Source organism: Triturus cristatus, chromosome 5_2 (genome assembly GCF_964204655.1).
Source record: "Triturus cristatus chromosome 5_2, aTriCri1.1, whole genome shotgun sequence".
NCBI classification, from domain to species: Eukaryota; Metazoa; Chordata; class Amphibia; order Caudata; family Salamandridae; genus Triturus; species Triturus cristatus.
The window spans coordinates 980,900,704-980,926,296 of NC_140588.1; positions in this window are offsets into that span (position 1 = coordinate 980,900,704).

Genomic DNA, 25,593 nt, shown 5'->3' on the forward strand with positions numbered 1-25,593 from the left:
GCATCAACCTTTGGTTGGTAGCTACTGGGCAAAAAAGTTGATCAGTTATGATGTTTACAACACTTAGGGGCTGATTGCGACTTTGGCGGTCTTGGAACTGCTGTACCGTCTCTGGCGGTCCGACCACCCGATTTTGATCTGTGCAGTTGGACCACCACAAGACCACTGCCACAGTCAAGATTTGAGCTAACGTGGCAGCAGTGTTAGGGACAGTGGCATTCAATGATGGTGGAGCCGGCATGGGCACCACCGTGTGCAGTATGACCTGCCTTTCTGCCGACCTTTCCATGGCAGGGACACCGCCATGAAAAGGTTGGTGGAAAAGGAGGTAACGGGTCACAAAAAGGGCCCCAGTGCGATCTAGCCCAGGTGCGTTGTGGCCTGGGCCCACGTTGCACCCCTCTATTCCAGCAATGTCGGTGCGTGCACTGTTTGCCATGCACGACATGATGCATGGAAACTGTGCGCCCAACTTGCTGGAGGCATAGCAGTGCGACTGGCATTGACTTGGGGCTCTCTATTGGAGCCAAAGCATGCTGCTGCCTTGAATTTGCAACCCACACACCACCAGCACCGCGGTAATGTCGTAATGAGGTGGTTGGGATGCCACTGGCTTGGCGCCATTCCTCGCACCACCGCTGCTGCAGGCTGGTGGTGTGTCTGCCAAAGTCATAATCAGCCCCAGAGTGCCTGCCCCTGAGCACCAGATGAGCTTGTGTTCTAGTCAATAGTAAGTTTGGACCAATCTATGGGCCTCATTTAGAGAACAACACACATCTGAGTGCACTTAATGACACACACTCCAACAATGACAACAGATCAGACATGCACTGCTCTGGAAAGGGCCAATACACAAAATACACTGCACTCATCCCGATCAAACTCATTTACCAATCACAGTCAAATACATCCCACAGCAAACATAGCTGGCCAAGAGTGAACGTCACACCTATCAAGGGTCACTGACAGCACTGCATGTGCACAAAGCTGTGTGCCAACACCACAAAAACAAGGGACACACAGAACTGATGTCAAGAGCATGATCAACAACATCACAATTCATCACAGCACTCATTCCACTACGCATTATCCATGATTGACCCATACAATACTCAAGTCACTTTCACAGCCCTCCCTCCATACGCATTACAATGAAGGTCACCAGCTACAGCACATCTGCTACTAGGAGGAAGATTACCATGACCACAGTGTACACTCAAAACACAGTGGAGCAAACAACTAGTACATGTACATGTCAGGGTTTAAAAAAAAACACATACTGAATGAGCTGTCAGAGACACATAGGTGCCGATCACGATCCGGTAAAAAATGTCCCCGTACGACTCGTATCGGGTCTTTTTACCGTACGAATCGTACAAGTGCCGTACGAACTGGCAATCACGATTCGCATGGTAAAAAGTCCATACGAACCGCACTGGGAATCATTCCCCACACGTCCTCGGGTCGGAAAATGTGTCCGACACGTCCTCGGACGATTTACCTTACAAACGTGAAAAGCCAAGTCCGACCGAGGAATCACGATCCATCCCGTGCGTCCGAGCTTACAACCGTATGGAAAAAACACCGTCCGCACCGAACTCCTATAGCAACCATGGAGACATGTGCCCGCATACGCGCCCAACACTCCCCCCAGCCCCCGTACGTCCGACACGTACCCCCCGTGTATGTATACCCCCACCCGTCTAGGTACACCTCAGTACGTTCCAGTCGTACCCCCACCCCAGTACGTGTCATACCCCCGTGTACCTACACCCCAGTATGTTCCAGTCGTACCCCCACCCCAGTACGTGTCATACCCCCGTGTACCTACACCCCAGTACGTTCCAGTCGTACCCCCACCCCAGTACGTGTCGTACCACCGTCTATGTACACCCCAGTACGTTCGAGCCCCACCCCCACCCCAGTACGTGTCATACCCCCCGTGTACCTACACCCCAGTACGTTCCAGTCGCACCCCCACCCCAGTACGTGTCGTACCACCCTCTATGTACACCCCAGTACGTTCGAGCCCCACCCCCACCCCAGTACGTGTCATACCCCCGTCTATGTACACCCCAGTACGTTCCAGTCGTACCCCCACCCCAGTACGTGTCATACCCCCGTGTACCTACACCCCAGTACGTTCCAGTCGTACCCCCACCCCAGTACGTGTCATACCCCCGTGTACCTACACCCCAGTACGTTCCAGTCGTACCCCCACCCCAGTACGTGTCATACCCCCGTGTACCTACACCCCAGTACGTTCCAGTCGTACCCCCACCCCAGTACGTGTCGTACCACCGTCTATGTACACCCCAGTACGTTCGAGCCCCACCCCCACCCCAGTACGTGTCATACCCCCGTATACCTACACCCCAGTACGTTCCAGTCGTACCCCCACCCCAGTACGTGTCATACCCCCGTGTACCTACACCCCAGTACGTTCCAGTCGCACCCCCACCCCAGTACGTGTCGTACCACCCTCTATGTACACCCCAGTACGTTCGAGCCCCACCCCCACCCCAGTACGTGTCATACCCCCGTCTATGTACACCCCAGTACGTTCCAGTCGTACCCCCACCCCAGTACGTGTCATACCCCCGTGTACCTACACCCCAGTACGTTCCAGTCGTACCCCCACCCCAGTACGTGTCATACCCCCGTGTACCTACACCCCAGTACGTTCCAGTCGTACCCCCACCCCAGTACGTGTCGTACCACCCTCTATGTACACCCCAGTACGTTCCAGTCGTACCCCCACCCCAGTACGTGTCGTACCACCGTCTATGTACACCCAAGTACGTTCCGGTCCTACCCCCAACACAACCTCCTAAGTACGGAGCGCACCCCAGGCCCCAACATCACAACCGCATGTACGAGTCGTACCAACCCACACACAAGGACAGCACCGTACAACCAAATGGCCCATCTACACACCGTACACACGCTCAAAACGCACGTACACAACCAGGACAAAACAAAACAACACAAGAAGACACTATTCGAATGGCACAAAGCCACTAAACATGGCCAACAAACACTACAAATACACCTTCACTGACCTGCAACTGCCAAAGACAAACAGAGGGCCAAAACACCACCACTACTTATAACACACCCACCCAAAATTCAAACACTGCCACACCCACCCATGGACCAATAAAAAGGGCCCACACACACAAACCATGAGCCTTTGCAACAGACTCACTGCTGCCAGACACCACAGAACCATACAACAAGCTACACCACACCTTACACTTGCACACCTTCACACAACCACCCTCACAAACACCCCCTCATCACATTCACACACACACACACACACAACCATCCACACACCCCCCCCAACATCCACACCCCCCCCCCCACCATCCCCACCCACACCCCTCACCATGCCCACTACCAAAAACCAAAGTTCAGTAACCGAGAGTTGGAGGTCCTTGTTGATCAAATCCTCAGAGTCGAGCCACAGATCTTTGGAACATTGGTCAGAAACACCAGCCTGGCAGCAAAAACAGCCATGTGGCAGACCATCGTCGATGCTGTGAATGCTGTTGCGGACACCAGGAGGACCAGGCAGGAATGCCAGAACAGGTGGTACGATCTGCGGAGGAGGGTCAGAGCCAAGAGGCAGGAGGAACACGACCAGGCCAACGCCACCGGAGGAGGGCCCTCCCGCAGACCCGTACAGTACCATCCCTGGGAGGAGCGGGTGATGGCCATACTGCCGGTGGAGGCAGTCGAAGGATTAGAAGGACTCCGAGACCCGGGTGAGTACACAAACAACGCACCTCACATGGGGGGAACGGCATCCACAACCAAAATCACTAACAGGCACGCAACCACCACAAGCCATCGCATTACTCAACCACACTCCATGAGCACGCACATGCCACTGCTGCCACCATGCCCCATGCACCCAGCTGGACAATGGCAAGTCACAGAAGACAACAACACATGACACGGTAACCCGGATGGCGGGAGGCTGGACCCCAAAAATCACATAGTGCGACTCCGAAGCAGACAACTATGCACTCTGCCCATATGGCCTAGGTCACAGCCAGACAAACAGTGTGTCCCAACACAGGAATGACTTGCCACCAAATGGCGGACGCCTTGCATCAACACATGGGGGTGAAGGCACTGTTTTGCACATGACAGCAGCTAATGAACAGCCAACATTGTAAAAGAGTGGCAGCACACACCACCACAGCAGCAGCGCACAGACACACATCACACCCAATGGGTGCCTGGAGATCAGAAACAAACTCACATCAACAAGCCAAGGGCCACTCAAAGATCTGCTAACAGTGTGTGCCCAGGAAGCTGGGCTGAGGTGACAGAGGGTGACACACAGAGGGAGGGAGAGGGGGACAGAGAGGGAGGGAGAGGGGGACAGAGAGGGAGGGAGAGGGGGACAGAGAGGGAGGGAGACACAGGGAGACGGACAGAGGGAGGAGGCTGACACACAGAGGGAGGGAGAGGGTGACAGAGAGGGAGGGAGAGGGGGGCAGAGAGGGAGGGAGAGGGGGACAGAGAGGGAGAGAGAGGGGGACAGAGAGGGAGGGAGAGGGGGACAGAGAGGGAGGGAGACACAGGGAGAGCAAATCAGCCGTGTGGTGTGTGGGAATGTCTGCTCGTCAGCAGGTAGACTGCGTGCATGTAGCCAAGGGTGGCCCGTGCCAGAACCCCCCCTCTTCACCATGGCAAAACACAGGGCCATGTCACAACCTGTGCATGAGCACAATGACAGCTACCTGCATCACATAAGTGTGTGGAACAAATCCATGTGCACATGTACAGTGCTACACGGAAGGCGCCAATGCATGGCTCGCAACACCGGCCCACTCCACTGCTGACTGCAGTCACACTTGACGCAGCAAGTAAGACTGTGCCACACATAGTTAAAGGTGCCAAAGTGGTGCCCAAGGGACACACCCATGCACAAGTGCACTGTGAGTGGAATGCAAGACAGATCCTAATTCCAAGAGGAAATGTGCCAACTTATGAAATGATGAAACATGGATGTTGCATGGACCAAAATTAACATTGTCTCTCTTACACACAGGTCAACGTCGTGGTGCACCCCCCAACACTGGGGGGGAACACTCACAGGACCCGGATCTGCAGGAGCCCGATCCCACCGGCAGCGACCACTCTCACCACTCTGTGGACGACCCCGACCGACCTGGCCCCTCTGGTGTCCAACCGCCTGCAGCACCTGCGTCAGGTACAACTGTGCCAACCACCACCCCCACTCCTGCCACATCCCAGGAGACACCCAGGATCCCTGCCCCAACACCACAATGCAGCCAGGCTGGCCAGGAGGAACACGGTGTCCCGGGCACCCAGGAGGAGGCAGGCGACAACGCCAATGCCACCCCTCAGGGGTCCCGGAGACCCGATGTGCCCGCAAGGGCAGGCCAGGCGCAAGTGGGCAGGGGTGGTGGGAGTGGAGGACGGCGGAGGCACGAGCCTGACCAGTTGGCTGGGGATCCGGTATTTTCCCATGTCCGTAACATCCTGGACTCATACCGGCAGGACACCACGGGCATGGCCCAGGTTGTGTCCGTCCTCGAGGGGATCAAGGCCCAGCAGGCCCAGCAACATGCGGAGCTACATGCCTGTCTACTGGTACACCAACGGAGGATGGAGGACAGACAGGCTGAGCAAGTGACGGCATTCCAGGGGATTCACGCTACACTCCGTCGGATGGCCGACAACGTGGCCGACCCTCCCTGTGCCAGAAGGCGGAGAACATCACCACCCACAGGGAGGGATCAGGAGGAGGAGGAGGAAACATCCGACGGAGCATCCCAGATGTCGTCACGGCCTGCTGGTGAGGTTCCCCGCAGGAGGCCGGGTTGTCCACGGAAAGGACCGTGAGGGTCGGCGCTACATCACCATCTCCCAGGACACCTGGCCTGGCACCTGGCCCACTGGAGCAACAGCATCACAGCATCAAGAGACATTCTCTGCCACATGGCCCTGCTGGTCACTGGCTGACCAATGTTGACAAAGACTGTGGCATGGACTCTGAGGACATCCAATGGCAAGGACACCAACTCCCCTACTGAACTTTGGATTCAAACTACCCGGAAAGACACTCACTTTGTTTCCCCCCCCCCCCCCACCCCCAATAATAAATCACACTATGAAGAGTAGATGCCTGCTGGTAGCATTATTACCTAACATGTGTCTTGTAAAGTCAAAACATGCCTGAGTCATCTTTTGTCTTCAACCACCCACACCCTGGGGCCTGAGTCTGGCACAGGACACATGGGTCACAGTGTATTAGGCAAGACAGACATGGAGCACCATACACACCCGTGATGGGCCCAACCAGCTGAGGGGGTTACCGAACAACCGTGCTGACAGACACACAGCAACAGTCATGCGCAGAGGTCAGGGATCCAGTCCAGTGTCCTGGGGGGCACCCAGGTATGTGTAGACAGGTGGCAGAAACATGTCCTGCAAGCTTGAGTCCGGTGGATGCAGAGAATGGGGGCCTGGCCAACGTTGGATGCATGGGGATGGCACATGTCACAATACCCACACAGTCATGGACATCATGCCCAATACACAGTCTCAGCCCACACGCACAGCTTGCATCTTGCCACTCGACACATTGACACATAGCCACAATCAGGGAATACCATGCCAGACAAGCAGGATGCACCATGGCAACACACCAGCATTGACTGAGAAGAGGCACCTTGGAGGCATAGGGACACCTTTATTAGTCATGTATTCGGGATTGCAGAGGCAACTCGAAGTACACATGAACACATCATGTGGAGTAACATGTGGGTCCAACACTGGCACCCCCCTTCAGCAGCACACATGCGTGTTCGCCATGGAACTGGCACACATGTGTCGGCTAACAGCTAAATACCCACAGCTGCACACGGAGAGCCTGCCATACACCATAGATCCGCGGATGTCGAAGTCCCACACCATGTCAAGCCAATGCTAACCGAATGTGTCCGAGGGCAGTGTCACACACATTGATGCCATCATCACAATCCCCTATCCCATCACTGATGACTGTCAACCAGGCAGACCATCTATTCAGGTGTACACAGCTGCATGTCGTGTCCCATGGGGATGCGACATGGCTGCAGAGGAACCAAACACCGACAGGGGCAGTGTGCACACATCGTGAACAACTGCCACACCCAATACACCCCAGATGCATCCCTTACCCCATGGAGACTTCCAAACGTGTCCGTGCCTGTAACGCTGAGTCAGCCCACGATGTCATGTCCATGAGGAATAGCAGTGCCACAACAATGCAACCAGCAGACGGCATGCGCAGGTACCTGGGGAAGAGAAACACACAAGAAGTCAGCCACAAAAAGCACAGCCACTTGCATGTGCATTTACTCGACACATGTATGGATGACAACATGCTAGGTCACAATTATGACTGCGGAAGTACAACCATCACTGGCACCATCACTCCAGTGACACACCCACACACACCTCTGACTCACGTGCCATACATGCAGGTGGAGACACACATCACAACGCATGCCACACGGGGACCAATGCGTGCACACTCAGACACTGGTACTCACCACTATGCAAAGAAGTCGCGTATGAGCCGAGTCCGGATGTCCTCTTGCGGCTCCACATCCTCCACATCACTAGCCCCATTGCCAAGCCCTTCGTCCTCCACGGGTGGATGGTCCTCGTCATGTTGATTCAGGATGAGTGGCACAGCTCTTTCAACTGCCATGTTTTGCAGCATGCAGCAGACCATGAAGATCTTGCAGACCTTCGCCGGGGCATATGGGAGTGCGCCGCCGGTCTTGTGGAGGCACCTGAATCGGCTCTTCAGCATGCCAAACGTCCTCTCTATCACTCGCCTTGTCCGGCCATGGGCGGTGTTGTAGCGGAGCTGGGCCGGCGTGATGGGGTTGCGGAGAGGTGTGAGCAGCCAAGGCATGTTGGGATAGCCAGCGTCCCCTACATGGAAAGCACATGGTCATCGTTAGAAGTGGTGAAGCGGTTGTGCTGGTAGGCTATACTGAATACAGGACAGACAGACTGTACCCACCAACAACACATGCCCGTTCGTTGCGCAGCTGCATCATCATATCAGGCATCCCGCTACGCCTCATGATGTAGGCATCGTGTGCTGATCCTGGAAAACGAGCACAGACATGTGAAATCACCATGTTGGACAGACACACCACAAGGGCATTGATGGAGTGGTAGTGCTTCCGATTGCGGTACGCCACCTCCCGTGCGTGTGGTGGTACCAAAGCTACATGTGTCCCATCTATGGACCCAATGACATGGAGCATCCCTCCCAGGGCATAGAATCCACGCTTGACCTCAGTCATCTGTTCAGGGGTTGGGAACTTGATGAAGTCATCCAGGTGAATCAACATGGCCTCTAAGAAATCATGCAGCACACCACTGAACGTGCTCTGGGACATGCCACCAACATGAGCTATGGTATTTTGAAAGGTACCCGTGTCAAGAAAATGTAGGGCAGCCATTACCTTCAGCTGGGGTGTCAGTGCCGTGGGATACCTGTGCTGCGGTTGCAGGTGTGGTGCCAGTCTCGCCGTCAACTCCAGAATCAATGGTTGGGTGAAGCGGTAGAGCCGGATGATGTCATTATCCTGCATGGCAGCCAAGTCTGGAATTCTTCGGGCAAGAGGCGGCGCTCTGCAGTAATTTTGAAGTGACAAGGAAGAGTGAGTGCACTACGACAACAACTCATGTGTACTGAGCACATGTTAATCTGGCAATACACACATGCTACATAGGGAGTCAGGTATGTGCTACATGGCCAGGACACGTATGGATGCAAGGTGACACTCCTTCAAAGACCCAGCTACACACGGAGATTGAGAACCTCCCCATGCCACGCCATGGGAATAGCTGTGTCCCAGTGCAAGTGAACAGCCAGACGCAACACAGGAGTGACATACGCCCACACATCAGCAGCAGTAGGATGCCGATTGCAGAGATTGGTAGCGGAACACTGGAGCCACAGGTCACATGACATTACACTAGGCCAGCCCACACACCTTGCCATGAAGGTGCACATGTCATGACTCACCACACATACCTTGTGAGGATGCTGACATGTCCTTGTCACGCTACTCCGTGTCCCATGCATACATGTGCACCTCACATCCGATACCACATGTGGCATGGTGTGCGGAACAGTGTGCAATGACAATCTACACACAGACACATGTTTGTTGCTGCAACGGCTGCAGCTTTTGAGGGTGCTCCCACATCAACCTGATGTGAAGCCCCCACACATACATGACATAGTCACATTGTGCACCGTGGGTAGTGACAAGTCAGGTGTCATAACCCCTGTACCGGGCATCAGGGGACACTTCCGTGTGTTGGTGTCCGTGCCATGCCAGTGACGCTCACCCCAAGTGCGCAGTACGACATGCACACATGTCAAAGGAGTCAAGGGCATGCCTGGCACACATCGCACCATCACACAGTACATCTGTACACATCTCATCATACATCTGGTGCCTTCTCGACTCAGGAGTAATGTTCCACATCACAGGCCTTTCACACCTGTGCCCCACACATGTAGTGATGCACAGACGATGCCTCAATGTCAATTAATGGACAAGTATGTCCATCCATGGACAAGTATGTCCGCCCTAGCCCTACCTGTGTGCCGCCTGTCACCACTGCGATGTGTGAATCCCGCTGTACTGCTGCAAAGAGGGCCTGTGTACGTTCCCATATCACTATGGGAGTGCAGCCGTATGTGTACCCATCGTGATGGCGAGCGTACAGGCATGTGTACAGCCCGTACCACTACGAGTACGCATACGCGAACCACACATACTGATAGGGAGCGTACACACGCCTGTATGCTCCCTATCACTACGAGTACGCATACGCGAGGCCACACATACTGATAGGGAGCGTACACACGCCTGTATGCTCCCTATCACTATGAGTACGCATACGCGAGGCCACACATACTGATAGGGAGCGTACAGGCGTGTGTACGCTCCCTATCAGTATGTGTGGTTCGCGTATGCGTACTCGTAGTGGTACGGGCCGTACACACGCCTGTACGCTCCCTATCAGTATGTGTGGCCTCGCGTATGCGTACTCGTAGTGGTACGGGCCGTACACACGCCTGTACGCTCCCTATCAGTATGTGTGGCCTCGCGTATGCGTACTCGTAGTGGTACGGGCCGTACACACGCCTGTACGCTCCCTATCAGTATGGGTGGGCTCGCGTATGCGTACTCGTAGTGATAGGGAGCGTACAGGCGTGTGTACGGCCCGTACCACTACGAGTACGCATACGCGAGGCCACACATACTGATAGTGAACGTAGTCACGCGTGTACGGGCCGTTGCAATGCATTTGGGGTGCCCTAGGGCCCTGGAACGCACCGTACCTGTGTGTGGAGCTCAGAATTACATAGGGGACACATGAGGGACAAGTATTAAGGCCTACATGCATGCTGGTTGTCATGGAGACCAAGTTCAAAAATCGAATTTCTTCTGGAAGGTGAACAGCAGAAGTCAGTTGGAATAAAAATACTTTGTTGCAATGTGTTTGTGGAGCTGACATCATGCAGGAGAATGAAACCGATAGAGTACACACAGACTGCTAGGTTTGAAGGGATTGGTGGAAACATAGGATGCAAATGTGAGTGACCAATCACTCTGTACTCCTGTGCATGAGACAGGGCAGAAAGGCACATATAAGGCAGCCAGGTCCCATGAGGGAGTACTTGCCTGCACATCTTTGAAATCGTCGACCCAGCTGCTGCTACTGATTCCCTGGAACCATGTCAAGGGCTGTGGAGAGGTCACAGCCATTCACCCTGGAGGAGAACATGGCATTGCTGGATGTGATCCTCCCACAGTACCCCATGCTGTATGGGCGACCAGGGTATCAGGTGAGTGCATAGGCCACTGGCACAGACTGTCCCTATGTTGTGACTGTGACTTCTGCCATTGTGTCCTGGTGTGACACACATGCCATGTACTGTTGGGAGGGTCCCGGGGGGGGGGGGATGCCTGATGTCTCCCAGCAGTGCCCTGAGACAGGAGGGGTGTGTGCCTATCACTAACAGCAGTGCCCTGAGACAGGAGGGGTGTGTGCCTATCACTAACAGCAGTGCCCTGAGACAGGAGGGGTGTGTGCCTATCACTAACAGCAGTGCCCTGAGACAGGAGGGGTGGGTACAGAGTGCTCCCAGCAGTGCCCTGAGACAGGAGGGGTGTGTGCCTATCACTAACAGCAGTGCCCTGAGACAGGAGGGATGTGTACCTATCACTAACAGCAGTGCCCTGAGACAGGAGGGGTGTGTGCCTATCACTAACAGCAGTGCCCTGAGACAGGAGGGGTGTGTGCCTATCACTAACAGCAGTGCCCTGAGACAGGAGGGGTGTGTGCCTATCACTAACAGCAGTGCCCTGAGACAGGAGGGGTGTGTGCCTATCACTAACAGCAGTGCCCTGAGACAGGAGGGGTGGGTACAGAGTGCTCCCAGCAGTGCCCTGAGACAGGAGGGGTGTGTGCCTATCACTAACAGCAGTGCCCTGAGACAGGAGGGGTGTGTGCCTATCACTAACAGCAGTGCCCTGAGACAGGAGGGGTGTGTGCCTATCACGAACAGCAGTGCCCTGAGACAGGAGGGGTGGGTGTGATGCACAGTCTGAGCCTTGATCATTGATTGTGACATTGCCATCATTCCACCTGTGTACCCACTATGGCACGTACTGCTTTTTCCCTCACCAGAGGATCATGTCCCTATGACAAAGGTGCAATGCGTTGGCTGCATGACATGCCTTGTTGTTACCAGCTAATTTGTTATCAAATGTCTCTCTGTGACATGTGGCTGGTGTATTGATGTGGTGTCACTTGTACTTCCTCACAGGTAGGCGCCACTGCCAAGGAGCAGATCTGGCTGACCGCCGTCAGTGCCGTGAGGGGTGTGGATGGTCGGAGGCGGAGCCTGTCCCAGGTGAGGAAACGCTGGCAGGATATCCGGTGCTGGACGCGGAGGATTGCACGGGTCCTGCTGGGGGACTCACCTGAGAGCCACAAGAACCGCGGGCGCCGCCGTCTGAGCCACCTCCACAGGCGTGTGCTGCCGGTGGTCTTTCCAGACTTGGATCGGCGCTTACAGGCGAAGCAGCAGCCAGAAGGGGGTAGGTACATGTGTGTGTTGTGTGTCACCGGCATTTGTAAGGGCACAGTAGCATGAATTCACTGCCAGGGTTTAAAGGTGCTGTGCAGATCCATTTTGCCCCAGTATAGCGCTGCGCCCCTGCCACCCTTCCCCTCCTTGCAATGTGTTCCCTGGTCTGTGTGTAGCCACTCCTTCACAAGGTAATGTAGGCTGGCGCTTTGTCCACGAGAACTATGCCTGTAGCATCATGTGTGGGGGTGGTGGGTAACAGGTTTTGGGACCTTGGCTGTGCCCTGTCAAGTTCACTGCATGTGGGTTCCATGTCAGTTGGCACTGATGCTGACTCCAGACATGGGAGTTGGTCTCTCATGTGTCATGCCTTACAGTGCGCATGTCCTATGTAGTGGCCTGTGACATGATGTGCATGAGTGTGCGATACGCATAGTGCAGGGATGGTGGCGTGTGTTGCAGTCATTACCATTCAGGAGCATGGAGTTGCGTGGCCACTACTGTCCCCTGGGGCACCTTTTCATCGGTGTTGTATGTGTCATCATAAACGTGGACACTCTCAGTGTCTACAGCGTAGGTTGTGCTCTGTGCCATTGTCCCCTGGCACCATGTATATAGACGTGCTATTTTGTACAGGTGTCCACTGTGCAGCCTGACCTGAATGTCCTTCTTCATACTCACAGTTGCTAGTGCCTGTGTGTCTTGTTATACTCATCTGAGGATGGGCACTGGTGCCTCATTATTTGTACAGGCGCACCTTGGCTGTTTGGCGTCCAATCTTGCATTTTGCCTGCCCCTGTGTTTATCACCCAGACTATGAGATGTTGGTGCCACCTGTGTCTCAACTATTTGCCTCGTGTAGGGGGTGGTTGGGGCGGGCAAAGCCTATATGTCAAATCCAGATTTCTACTTGCTGGGTCTGGGCAGTGTGTGATGTTTGTCTGGACACACACGCAAGGTGCAGTGACCGAGTCATGTTGGGCATGTTTTCAGCATTACCTATGCAGCATGTGTCTCAAGTTCATGGATATGGTCCCTGGTCATCGGTATTTTCGCCAACGCTGTGTGGTGCAGATGCAGTGCTGGATTGTCCCCAGGGCCTGGGTGCTATGTCAGACTCCGTTTCCTGTCTTTAGCTATTGTCTCATGCTCTCCATGGTATTTCAGTGGCATGGTGGCTCAACCAACTGTGTGTTTCATGCCCTACATCGGTACCTTGTTTAGTAGATGTTAGGGATCTTCCTTTTCAGGCTATGCAATGTTACCTATGTAGATTGGACTCATGTGACAGATGTGTACAGGTGTCTGAGTAATTTATGTCTCTCCACCCTGCCCACAGCATCGTCGGGGGACACAAAGGGAGACATGGACACAGACTAGGCGGAGGGACCGAGCACCAGTGCCAGCCGTGACATCGGGGCTGGCACATCGAGTGGGACAGAGGCGGAGGAGAGTGTGGCCGAGGACCTGTCGACTGGCACATCAGAATACGAAGCTGACAGGTCCGAGGAGGATGTCTCCGAGTGGGCGGAGGCTGCACCAGCAGCTGACAGCGGAACAACACCTCGCACCGCCCCCTCAGTTCCCATCAGCCGCCTCCCACTTGCTCGTGTCCCTTCCCAGCGTGCCCGGTCACCGCATGTCTCCTTCATGCCAGGCACCGCACCCCCTGCCCCTGTCTCCACTGCTGCCGCCAATGCTGAGTCTGTGGACATCCAGCGGCAACTGCAGGTTGGTCAGGCTGCGATCCTTAATGTCCTCCATGCCCACGGGCAAACACTCAACAACATCGAGGCATACTTGGAGGGCATTCATTCATCGCAGGCTGACCAACGCAACTTGCTGAGGTCCATAGACTCGACACTGACTGCAGCAGTGGGTCTCCTGCAGCGCGACCTCCCCCCACCTACCCCTGCCCCATCCACACTTCCCACTCCCATGCCTGTCCCACGTACACCCAGACGTCGGCATGCACCCACATCAACAGACACAGGCACCACACCAGCAGGGAAGGTCCACCGCACTCCTCCTGACACGCACACACAGGGTGAGGTAGGCACACCCACTGGGTCGGGGGGCAAACGTGTGACACGCAGCCATAGTGGGAGTCCGCATTCCACCCAGTCCACTCCCTCCAAATCCCCTCCCCTCAGCTCTCCTGGCCACATCTCCCCCAAGGACTCCTTCATGGCCGCTCTGTCCCTGAGCCCCACAGTGACACCACCCCGCAAGCGGTCAAGGAAGTCCTCGGTGACGGTGGTTGATTCTCCCCCCCTGTCTACGCCCTCCCCCGGTGGCGCTGCGACCCATCCCTCTGACCCCCCCCCTCCTTGGGGCCTGTGGATCCTTCGGATGCAGGGGACTCCCTGGAGGACCTTGCAAAGGTGTGTAGTGCCATCCTGGCCTCCGCCTTTGGCCCTGCCCCACCCCCTGTGGTGGAGTCCTCCATCCCTGCACCCACAACGCCTCCCCTTTGCCCTGATGTCCCTGCGGTGCCTGGTGCTTCCCCCCCCCCCTGATGGCCTCACCCCTGTGGAAGACGACGGCATGTAACTGTGCAGGCAAGCTAGGGGACACGCATCCCACTGTGTCCCCCATCCAGCTGAGACTTATTGACTGCCCTATGGGCTTTGTGAATATTTAACTGCCTGCAATCCACAGACACTGTGATCATGCTGAATAAAGCTTTATTTTTTTTTTCATTCTGACACTACTGCTATGCTGGTATTGGTGTTGGTTGCGCTGCTACATGGTTTTGGGTGGTGTTTATGTGTTGGGTGTGTGGGAAATGTAGTAGTGGGCTGCTCATTGGGGGGACCCTGGGATCTGTGTGCCATCACAAGGTGTTAGCTAACTTTCTTTGTTCATGTCAGCAGTTACTGCATGGTGCAATTGTCCCAGGGTGTATTCCTCCCTCTGTGTACCCTGATATCTTCCCTGCAGGGTGTTCCCAATGTTTAGCGCAGAGCTGTGTCTACATGAGCTGTGTGTGTGACGGAGCCCTTCTACTTTGGCCATGCATGCAGGGCCATGTCTCCACCTGCAACATTCGTGGCATCCTTGGTGATCACTGTACTTGTGTGTGGAGTCTGTTGACATGAGTTCATGGGGACATGTTCCCTTGTAGGCAGTATGCATGTGGGTACTTCCAGCCTCACACACATGTGTTGCACACCTCCTGTCTCTGGGCACTGCTGGGAGGACTCTGCACCCACCCCTCCTGTCTCAGGGCACTGCTGGGAGGACTCTGCACCCACCCCTCCTGTCTCAGGGCACTGCTGGGAGTGTTAGGCACCCACCCCTCCTGTCTCAGGGCACTGCTGGGAGTGTTAGGCACCCACCCCTCCTGTCTCAGGGCTCTGCTGGGAGTGTTAGGCACCCACCCCTCCTGTCTCAGGGCACTGCTGGGAGTGTTAGGCACCCACCCCTCCTGTCTCAGAGCACTGCTGGGAGGACTCTGCACCCACCCCTCCTGTCTCAGGGCACTGCTGGGAGGACTCTGCACCCACCCCTCATGTCTCAGGGCACTGCTGGGAGTGTTAGGCACCCGCCCCTCCTGTCTCAGGGCACTGCTGGGAGGACTCTGCACCCACCCCTCCTGTCTCAGGGCACTGCTGGGAGTGTTAGGCACCCACCCCTCCTGTCTCAGGGCACTGCTGGGAGTGTTAGGCACCCACCCCTCCTGTCTCAGGGCACTGCTGGGAGTGTTAGGCACCCACCTCTCCTGTCTCAGGGCACTGCTGGGAGTGTTAGGCACCCACCCCTCCTGTCTCAGGGCACTGCTGGGAGGACTCTGCACCCACCCCTCCTGTCTCAGGGCACTGCTGGGAGTGTTAGGCACCCACCCCTCCTGTCTCAGGGCACTGCTGGGGGGACTCTGCACCCACCCCTCCTGTCTCAGGGCACTGCTGGGAGGACTCAGCACCCACCCCTCCTGTCTCAGGGCACTGCTGGGAGTGTTAGGCACCCACCCCTCCTGTCTCAGGGCACTGCTGGGAGTGTTAGGCACCCACCCCTCCTGTCTCAGGGCACTGCTGGGAGGACTCCACACCCACCCCTCCTGTCTCAGGGCACTGCTGGGAGGACTCTGCACACACACCTCCTATTTCTGGATATGTACGCTTGGAACATACACGGTGGGGGTACGCTCCATGCATACGGGGGTGATGGTACGGGTCGTACTTACACTGTTGGGGTGGGGGTACGCTCCATGCATACGAGGGTGAGGGTACGGGTCGTACTTACACTGTTGGGGTGGGGGTACGGTACGTACATACGCGGTTGGGGTGGGGGTACGCTCCATGCATACGCGGGTGAGGGTACGGGTCGTACTTACACTGTTGGGGTGGGGGTACGGTACGTACATACGCGGTTGGGGGTACGCTCCATGCATACGCGGGTGAGGGTACGGGTCGTACTTACACTGTTGGGGTGGGGGTACGTTCCATGCATACGCGGGTGAGGGTATGGGTCGTACTTACACTGTTGGGGTGGGGGTACGCTCCATGCATACGAGGGTGAGGGTACGGGTCCTACTTACACTGTTGGGGTGGGGGTACGCTCCATGCATACGAGGGTGAGGGTACGGGTCGTACTTACACTGTTGGGGTGGGGGTACGGTACATACATACGCGGTTGGGGTGGGGGTACGCTCCATGCATACGCGGGTGAGGGTACGGGTCGTACTTACACTGTTGGGGTGGGGGTGCGCTCCATGCATACGAGGGTGAGGGTACGGGTCGTACTTACACTGTTGGGGTGGGGGTACGGTACGTACATACGCGGTTGGGGTGGGGGTACGCTCCATGCATACGGGGGTGATGGTATGGGTCGTACTTACACTGTTGGGGTGGGGGTACGCTCCATGCATACGAGGGTGAGGGTACGGGTCGTACTTACACTGTTGGGGTGGGGGTACGGTACGTACATACGCGGTTGGGGTGGGGGTACGCTCCATGCATACGCGGGTGAGGGTACGGATCATACTTACACTGTTGGGGTGGGGGTACGGTACGTACATACGCGGTTGGGGGTACGCTCCATGCATACGCGGGTGAGGGTACGGGTCGTACTTACACTGTTGGGGTGGGGGTACGTTCCATGCATACGCGGGTGAGGGTACGGGTCGTACTTACACTGTTGGGGTGGGGGTACGCTCCATGCATACGAGGGTGAGGGTACGGGTCGTACTTACACTGTTGGGGTGGGGGTACGGTACGTACATACGCGGTTGGGGTGGGGGTACGCTCCATGCATACGTGGGTGAGGGTACGGGTCGTACTTACACTGTTGGGGTGGGGGTACGTTCCATGCATACGCGGGTGAGGGTACGGGTCGTACTTACACTGTTGGGGTGGGGGTACGCTCCATGCATACGAGGGTGAGGGTACGGGTCGTACTTACACTGTTGGGGTGGGGGTACGGTACGTACATACGCGGTTGGGGTGGGGGTACGCTCCATGCATACGCGGGTGAGGGTACGGGTCGTACTTACACTGTTGGGGTGGGGGTACGTTCCATGCATAGGGGGGGTGGGGGTAGGGTCCGTACATCTCTATCCCCACGCTATGTGATGCTTGTGCGGGCCGTACCCAGGCCTTTGCCACGTGGGTACGATCCGTCCCGCCATTGTTGGGGTGACGTGGGTGTGGGCGTGGTACGTCTCGTACCCACGCTCTTGAGGCGTGGGTACGGGACGTACCGGTCTGGTTGTGTTGCCGGTTCGCGTGGTGACGGACTTCCATTGTGGCGGTCGCTGGCTTAGCTGGACACGCCCCCACCCCCTCGTAGTGACCAGGGCATGGGTGTCAGGTATGTCCTGGGCATGTGTGGTGTGTGACTTTGGTGGGGGTTTTGTGGCCTGCCCTGGTCCTGCCACCCCCACCCCCCAACCCTTTCCCCCCTCCCTTAGTTGTTCTGACCTTCTGCGGCGTCTGCGTCGTAACCTGTAGAGGAGGTGGACGGCTATGAGGGCCGGGATGACCCGTAGGTTCGGGTCCATGTCTGTCCGTCGCGTACGGGTCCTCCTTGTTTGCGTCGTCCTGTGTGTCCGTCGCGTACTGGTGGTCCTTGTTCGCGTCGTCCTGATTTCCCGGCAGTTTTTGGCAGCCGGAAAATATTCACCGTGCGGGATGACGTCGGTGCGAATCGTGATTCCTGGTTCGTGAATGGCAGGCTGCGAGCGTCCCGACGTCAGGTCGGCCCTTTCCCGGATCGCATTGGTAGGTTTATTTTGTTCGGTCGGGCTTTTTTACGAATCGTACGGAAATGGTGTTCCGTGCGAATCGTAATTCCTTGTTTGTACATTTTGACGACCGGGTACGCGTCGGACGGAGAATATGCTCCGTCCGACGGTTCGTACCCGGTTTTTACCGGATCGTGATCGGCACCTTGATATCAACACACGAAAAGCTATTAAATACAGAGATAGCATACAGAAAACATCTAAGCAGGGGTCATCAACACACATGTCAGCCCCACCGAAAGCATCAACACAGTGGCAAAGGCCTTCACTTACACATCTATGCACAAACCCAAGAAACTTTGATCATGTATGCAACATTTCAGCCATCAGACCCCCACTCACATGTAAGTTGGTGTCCCTGTGTCCACAAAAATCAACATGGACTGGCCTACACAAACCAATCAAACTACTTCTCACACACCACATGCCCAATCTGGACAGTCTGCAGACCACAGTCCTCACTCACTGCACATCCTCACAAATGACACCGTCTGCATCTCATGCCACAACCTCAAATACATCCCCACATGTGTCACATACTCATCTACAACAAATGTCAGGATGGGTGGGATTTGCTCACCAAACACGTCCACACTCCGGATGTCACATACTGCTGTACAATGTCAGCAACTACATATGCAAAAACCTCGGTGTGCGCCTGGATAAACCTCTTCTGTTTAAAGAGCACATTAACCAAGTAGCAAGCTCCTGCTTTCAGATCATTGGGCTGCTACGACGAGTCTTCCCATTTTTGTCAGACTGCTATAGGAAGACTCTTGTCCAAGCGTTGGTTACAAGTAGATTGGACTACTGTAATGGTCTACTGGTCTCGGCAAATGAAGAACAACTACAGAGACTACAGGTAGTCCAAAACACAGCTGCAAGACTAGTTCTCAACGCTCAGCCAAGGTCTCCATCACTTCCTCTCCTGACAAAACTTCACTGGTTGCCAATAAGACAGCGTGTAAAATTTAAAATCTGCTGCACCATCCACAACTGTTTGTTTGGCAATGGACCTAAATACTTAAAAAAATTATTCAAATTCCACATACCCAGTCGTGTTCTACGCTCCAGCAGTCAGCAACAACTCCAGATCCCAAGGATAAAAAGAGCCAGGCAGGGAGGGCGAGCCCTGTCCTATAAAGGCCCTGTCCTTTGGAATTCTCTGCCCCTAGCTCTCAAAAGTATGACTAATCTTCAATCCTTTAGGAAGTCCCTGAAAACGTTTTTATTTGTCGTCTGCTAGGTTTTTTTTTTGTTTTCTCTTTTTCTTTACTCTGTTTAATGTGAGGCTCCTTGGTAAAACGTAAGCGCGGGGATACCCTTTCGGGGGTTGACTTCCTGCGCTCTACAAGCATATAAATAAATAAATAAAGCGTAGAGGACAGTGTTGCAAAGTGAAGTGTACTACAATGGATTTGTTGTCACTGGAATGTGATAAAGTCCCATAGCATAAGTTGGAGTGCCAAACACTCGCGAGGGGCACAATCGAGTAGGTCAGAATGGATTATGCCACAGTATAGTGACACACACTCGAGTTGTGGGTAGTGGAGTGTCATAGACTGGAATGCTATACAGTGTAATGGTGTAAAGTGGAGTAGGGTAGAGAGGAATGTTGCACAGTGGATTGATTTTGAATGCTCTATGAAATATTGGAGTATAACAAATTGTAGTGGTGGATAATGCTGTTGTGTAAACTGTAGTGTCATATAGTGGTGGCATTTACAGCATAACAGCATACAGTGGAGTGGCGTGCACTTTCCTGGTATGGAGTGTATTAGCATTAAGCTGAGTGGATACAGTCCCATGGAACATGAGTGTAGGAGATATGGCAGCAAGTAAAAATATCTTGCGGAGAGTTATGCTGCACAGTGAATTCACGGTCACGAAGGAAAATCCGAAATTTGGGATATTCAGAAACCTTTGTCTCACATTAGATCAACACACTCTCCCTAATCACAGTTGATATGGCCCACAAGTAGCTGTATTCTAGTACACCAACGTCACAACAACACAGCGACATAGCACCTGCAGCAGTGTCCCCTTGCGCACACAACCGGTTGCATGTCTCTGAGTTTTGCACTAATCATGCTGTCAATAACTGTCATGTATTTGTGTGAATGCTTGAGCTTGAAGTCTATGGTACACATTCCCACATCTGCAGTAATATGGCAATCAATATGCATAGCTTGTCAAGTCCAAATATGGAAATATACACATGTGCCTGTGAAACACTACAAATCTAAGAGAACTGTCCACCTAACAAGGTGGTTACACTTGAAACTATCCATTCGCATATTATGCATCCTGTCCATCTCACAAGTCATACAGTAAGGACAAATTGCAGGTCTTGATGTAGAGGAAGCAAATCTCTGATGGGTTTCCAAGCTGAGCCCACACAAGCCAGTGTAGAGGCCAAGAATTGCCCATAACAGATATGTATCATGTACCCACTTACCCTATGATCCACAAATCACATTACCTGCTCAACCTTCTGGGGTCCTCCACACCTGCAAATGACTCACCTGCCACAGTGACATTGGCACCAATATTCTTGATTTGACAGCATATCAACCAACATTGTCCAGTATCATTAGCAAGCACAGCCACATGGGTTATCCACAAAATAATATTTATTATTCAACAAGAACATCTCTCAGACAGAGTGCAAAAATGTCAAGGCAAAGTGCCAGTCCAAATACAACAAAGCACATGTGTGCTTGAAAACTTGCCATACAGATCACTGCCCGGGATACCTCCCTAGGAAAGATGCATCAAATGGGCACTCCAGGCACCGTTCAGGGGGATATGGATGTTAAGTGGGAGGCTGGCTCAAATGTGGGGAGGTCCGGAACTGGGAGGGGGAGGGCTGGATGGTGTAGCTGGTGCATTTGACCGGGGAGGGAGAGGGCTGGCAGTGGTAGTGTGAGTAGTGTGTCAGGGAGGGGAGGTGGAGGGTTGGCTTGGGGAAGTGGAGTAGTGGCTCTAGGAGCGGAGGGCTGGCTTGGGGAAGGGGATGGCTGGGGTCGGAATGGGGAGGGCTGGCCCTGACTCTTCTGGGAATGCGATAGCCCTGAAGGGCCTTCACAGGAATGGTAAGTGAGGTGGCCACCTCAGCCACCTTCTTCTCAGGACATGGGGGTGGGGGCTCTTTCCTCAAACGTTTTTCTGATTTTTTGGAGTGATCGTTCTGGCTGCTTCTTTTGCCCTTTCTCCCTTGTTTTGAAGGGACTACCTCCGCATGTGTGCTGGGGCCACCCTTCTCAGGGGAGGTTTTTTTTTTTTTTTGGTGCAAGCCAGCCCTCTTCACTCTGGAAGGGGCATCAGCAGTTGTAGTGGAGATAGGGTTTTATGTGCACACATTGCTATGGTTTAGAAGTTAAACGCCATCTTGACACTTTGCTGCTTTTTGCACACAACACTACAGGTAGCTGTTATTACAAGTACAAGTGCTTGCTTGCTTTTTCTTCACATGAATGAATGAATGAATGAATGAGTACTTTCTTGTATAGCGCATGGCTACCCTGGAGCATCCCAGCGCTGTAAGACCGGAGGACATTAGAAGACTTTATTGAAACAAAAATGTCTTTAATTGCTTCCTAAAAGCGATATGATTCGGTTCATGCCTGATGTTGTTGGGGAGTTTATTCCATCCTTTGGCCGCTTGGACTGAGAGTAGGCGGCCGCCCATCCGGGCCAACTTCACCCTAGGAACTACAAGCAGATTTCGTTGGTTGGATCTTAGGGATCTGACCGATTGATGGCGACAAAACAGGGGGTCCAGAATGGACGGGCCAACATTGTGGATAGACTTATGTGCCAAGCACATAGTCTTGAACACAATCCTTTCCTGAATTGGTAGCCAATGAAGCAATCGTATTGAGACCTTTGCTGAACATCGTTTGGGGACTTTCATAAGCAGGCGAGCTGCGCAGTTCTGCACAGCTTGCAGAGTTTTTATGGTAGCTGCTAATGTCCCCATATAGATAGCATTTGCATAGTCCAGTCGTGAAAGAATCAACGACTGGACCAAAACGCGTCTGGCTTCAAATGGAAGAAGATCTAGGACTTTTTTTATAGCTCTCATCAACCCATAGCAGGTCGCGGCCACCTTATTAGCCGGATGTTGGAAGTTCAGGGCGGAGTCCAGCCAGACCCCCAAGCTTTTTATTTTGGTCTTGGGCTTCGGAGGGGGTCCCAAACAATGCGGCCACCAGGGGTCCAGGTTGATTGGGGCTTTATATCCCAACAGCATAATATCTGTTTTGGCTCCATTTAGCTTTAAACAAGACGAGGTCATCCATTCACGGACTTTGGTGAGACACGGGGTCAGATTGTTGATCCCCTGAAGTAAGGCATCATCCCTCACTAAAGAAACAACCAGCTGCGTGTCATCGGCATAGGTGACAAGCTGAATTCCCCAAGGAAGCACCACCTCAGCCAGAGGTCTCATGTAAATGTTAAACAATGTAGGGCTGAGTGATGATCCCTGGGGAACGCCGTGACTCAGTTGCAGCTGGCTCGATGACACCTCGTCCTCAAAAACGGAGAAGAATCTGTCCGATAAAAAGGAATGAAGCCATTTAAGGGCCAATCCGGAGACCCCTACAAGGCGAAGCCGATGCAGCAGGAGAGAGTGGTTTACAGTGTTGAAGGCTGCGCTGAGGTCCAATAGGACCACCGCAGCGCAGCCTCCCGCATCCACAATACCCCTAGTCGCCTCCACTACTGCTACCAGCGCTGTTTCTGTTCCTTGCTTAGCTCTGAATCCAGTCTGGGTTGAATGTAATGAGCCCGAAGACTCAACAAATGTAGAGAGGGCCTGGTTAACGTGTTTTTCAGCTATTTTGCTAAGACTCGGGAGCAGTGAAATAGGTCTATAGTTAGCCAGATCTTCCGGGTCCAAATTAGTTTTTTTTAACAGGGCCCGGACCTTTGCCTTCTTCCAGTTAGGAGGTACTACTCCTGAGGCCAGAGACACGTTGATGACCTGCATTATCACCGGGCTTACTGTTTCCGAAACCTGCTTAAGAGCCTTCGGAGGAGCAGCATCCTGAGGAGAGCCCGATTTTAAGTTGTTAAGGAGCCTTTCAACAGTAACAAGATCTAGCAGGGGAAAGGCTTTGAGATCTCCAGATAAATTAGGATTTACCACCTCCGACCTTTCATAACCCCTCTCCAATTCGTCGAGAGTATGTGGAGTTGTCACAAAGCTAGAGTAGATGTTGGACACTTTGGACGCAAAGAAAACGGCTAGAGCCTTGCAGTGTTTCTGAGGGTCCGGAGCAGGAATGGTAGCCCTTGGAGTAGCAACCAGAGATTGAAAGATTTTAAAAATCTCTCTAGGAGCATTGGCTGCACATGAGAACGGTCTGTTGTTTACATCCCTAGACGTGCCCCGCGACCTTAGTCTGAACACTGTGTGCAGAAGCCGTCAAGGTCAAATAACAATGTATGCTGTTGAATTCAAGTCAGCCCACGCTCTAGACACAACACACACACAGCTGCAAATATCTGAAACTCGGGTGCCTTTAATATTGCATTTGCATGCATGATTCAGACACTTGGAGAAAACCTTTCCAGACACAGAGATCAGAGCTGATCCTGTGATGTGATTCACCTATCATGATCTTTGAGGTATGGGGTTCCCCATTCAAACCTAGATACCTTTATTAGTTTATAAAACTAGTTTACTAGTCAAGGGAGGGTGGTTCACAAAGTATTATAGGACTTGTTTTCCACTATCATTTTTAATATGATTTCTCCCTTCATTTTCTATGGTATTGTAACAATGCTGATGATTTTATTTTTAATCATCTGTCTGCTCATGTTAGCTAAAGTACTGCACCTTAGAGCACGTAGTTAAAAATAAACATTTTAAACTTTTCCGTGTCTCTGATTACTCTTGTTGTGGACCGATATGAGAATAATAACGAAAAGGTGTGTCTGATTCCCATCATTCCTGAGAGTACTCTAAGTCGCTTGTTCTGGGTTGTCTAATCATTGGTAGCTTCGAGATGATACGGAGAACGAATGAGACACTGATGCTAGTCGGATAGGGGTTCTGGGTACTGAGGTGAGTTTTTTGGTACACCACAATTCACTGAGGTCCTGGTTTCCTGTGCACAGTTCTGTGCATGAGCAGAATCCCCGCAACACAGTGGTAGGCCACAGGTCCTGTGCATGCAGGGTACGTTTCTTCTGAGATGTGGGAGTAGCTGTGGTGAGGGGAGGGCCTTTGAAGGGTGAGGAGTCTGAGGTGTGAGACGTGGATGCATGTTTATGGTGGGCATGTCTCTGAATGTCCTGGGATGGTGTTGTGGGTGTGGTGTCATGTGTGCTTGGGGTGTGTGTTTTGTATGTTTTTGTGGGTGTGGTGTGTCAGTGTTTTTTGGAGTGGTGATGTGTGCTGCGTGTGGATGTCTGGGTGCATGTGTGCATTGGTATGCGTGTGCTCTGGTCAGGTGGGGGCACTGGGAGGGTGGAGGAGCTGGGATGGGAGTTTGGTAGCTCTGGATGGCTGCCGTCACTGTGGAGGCCAGAGACTGGACAGATCTCTGCAGGCCAGTTATGTCCGAATGAATGCCCTCCAGGAAGGCGACAACTTGTGACAACTTGTTGCCATGATCCTGGAGGTCATTTAGGACTGCAGTCTGACCCACAGAGATCTGTTGCAGGACGTCTATGGCCTCCACACTGAGGGCAGCAGGGGAGACTAGGGCAGGGGCTGCGGTGCCTGGGGGGAAGGAGACTCTACCCTTCTTAGGGGAGCGTGCCTGGATAGCAGGTTGGGGAGCAGCAGGGAGGGTGAACACAGTACATGGTTTGGCAGATGGAGATGCAGAAATAGAACTTCCTGTGTCCGCCAACACCATGGAGACGCCGCTGGAGTGTGAAGATGTTGAGCTTGGAGTGTCTGCTCCTGTCTCCTCCAGGGCACTCCTGACCTCTTCCGAAGCACTGGCCCCTGAAATCCCGGGTACCACTCATGCCAGCTGCTTCCCCAATGGTGCCATGTCCCTCTCCTTCCCTGCCCTCAGTAAATGCTGTAACAGACGGAGAAATATGTTTAATTCAGTGGCCTTGGCACAAATATGTAGACAAATAGCAAAACCAGAATCTAACACATCAGAACATGAAATTAATTGTACAAGTCATGGCTGCATCTGCTAACCTTCGACAT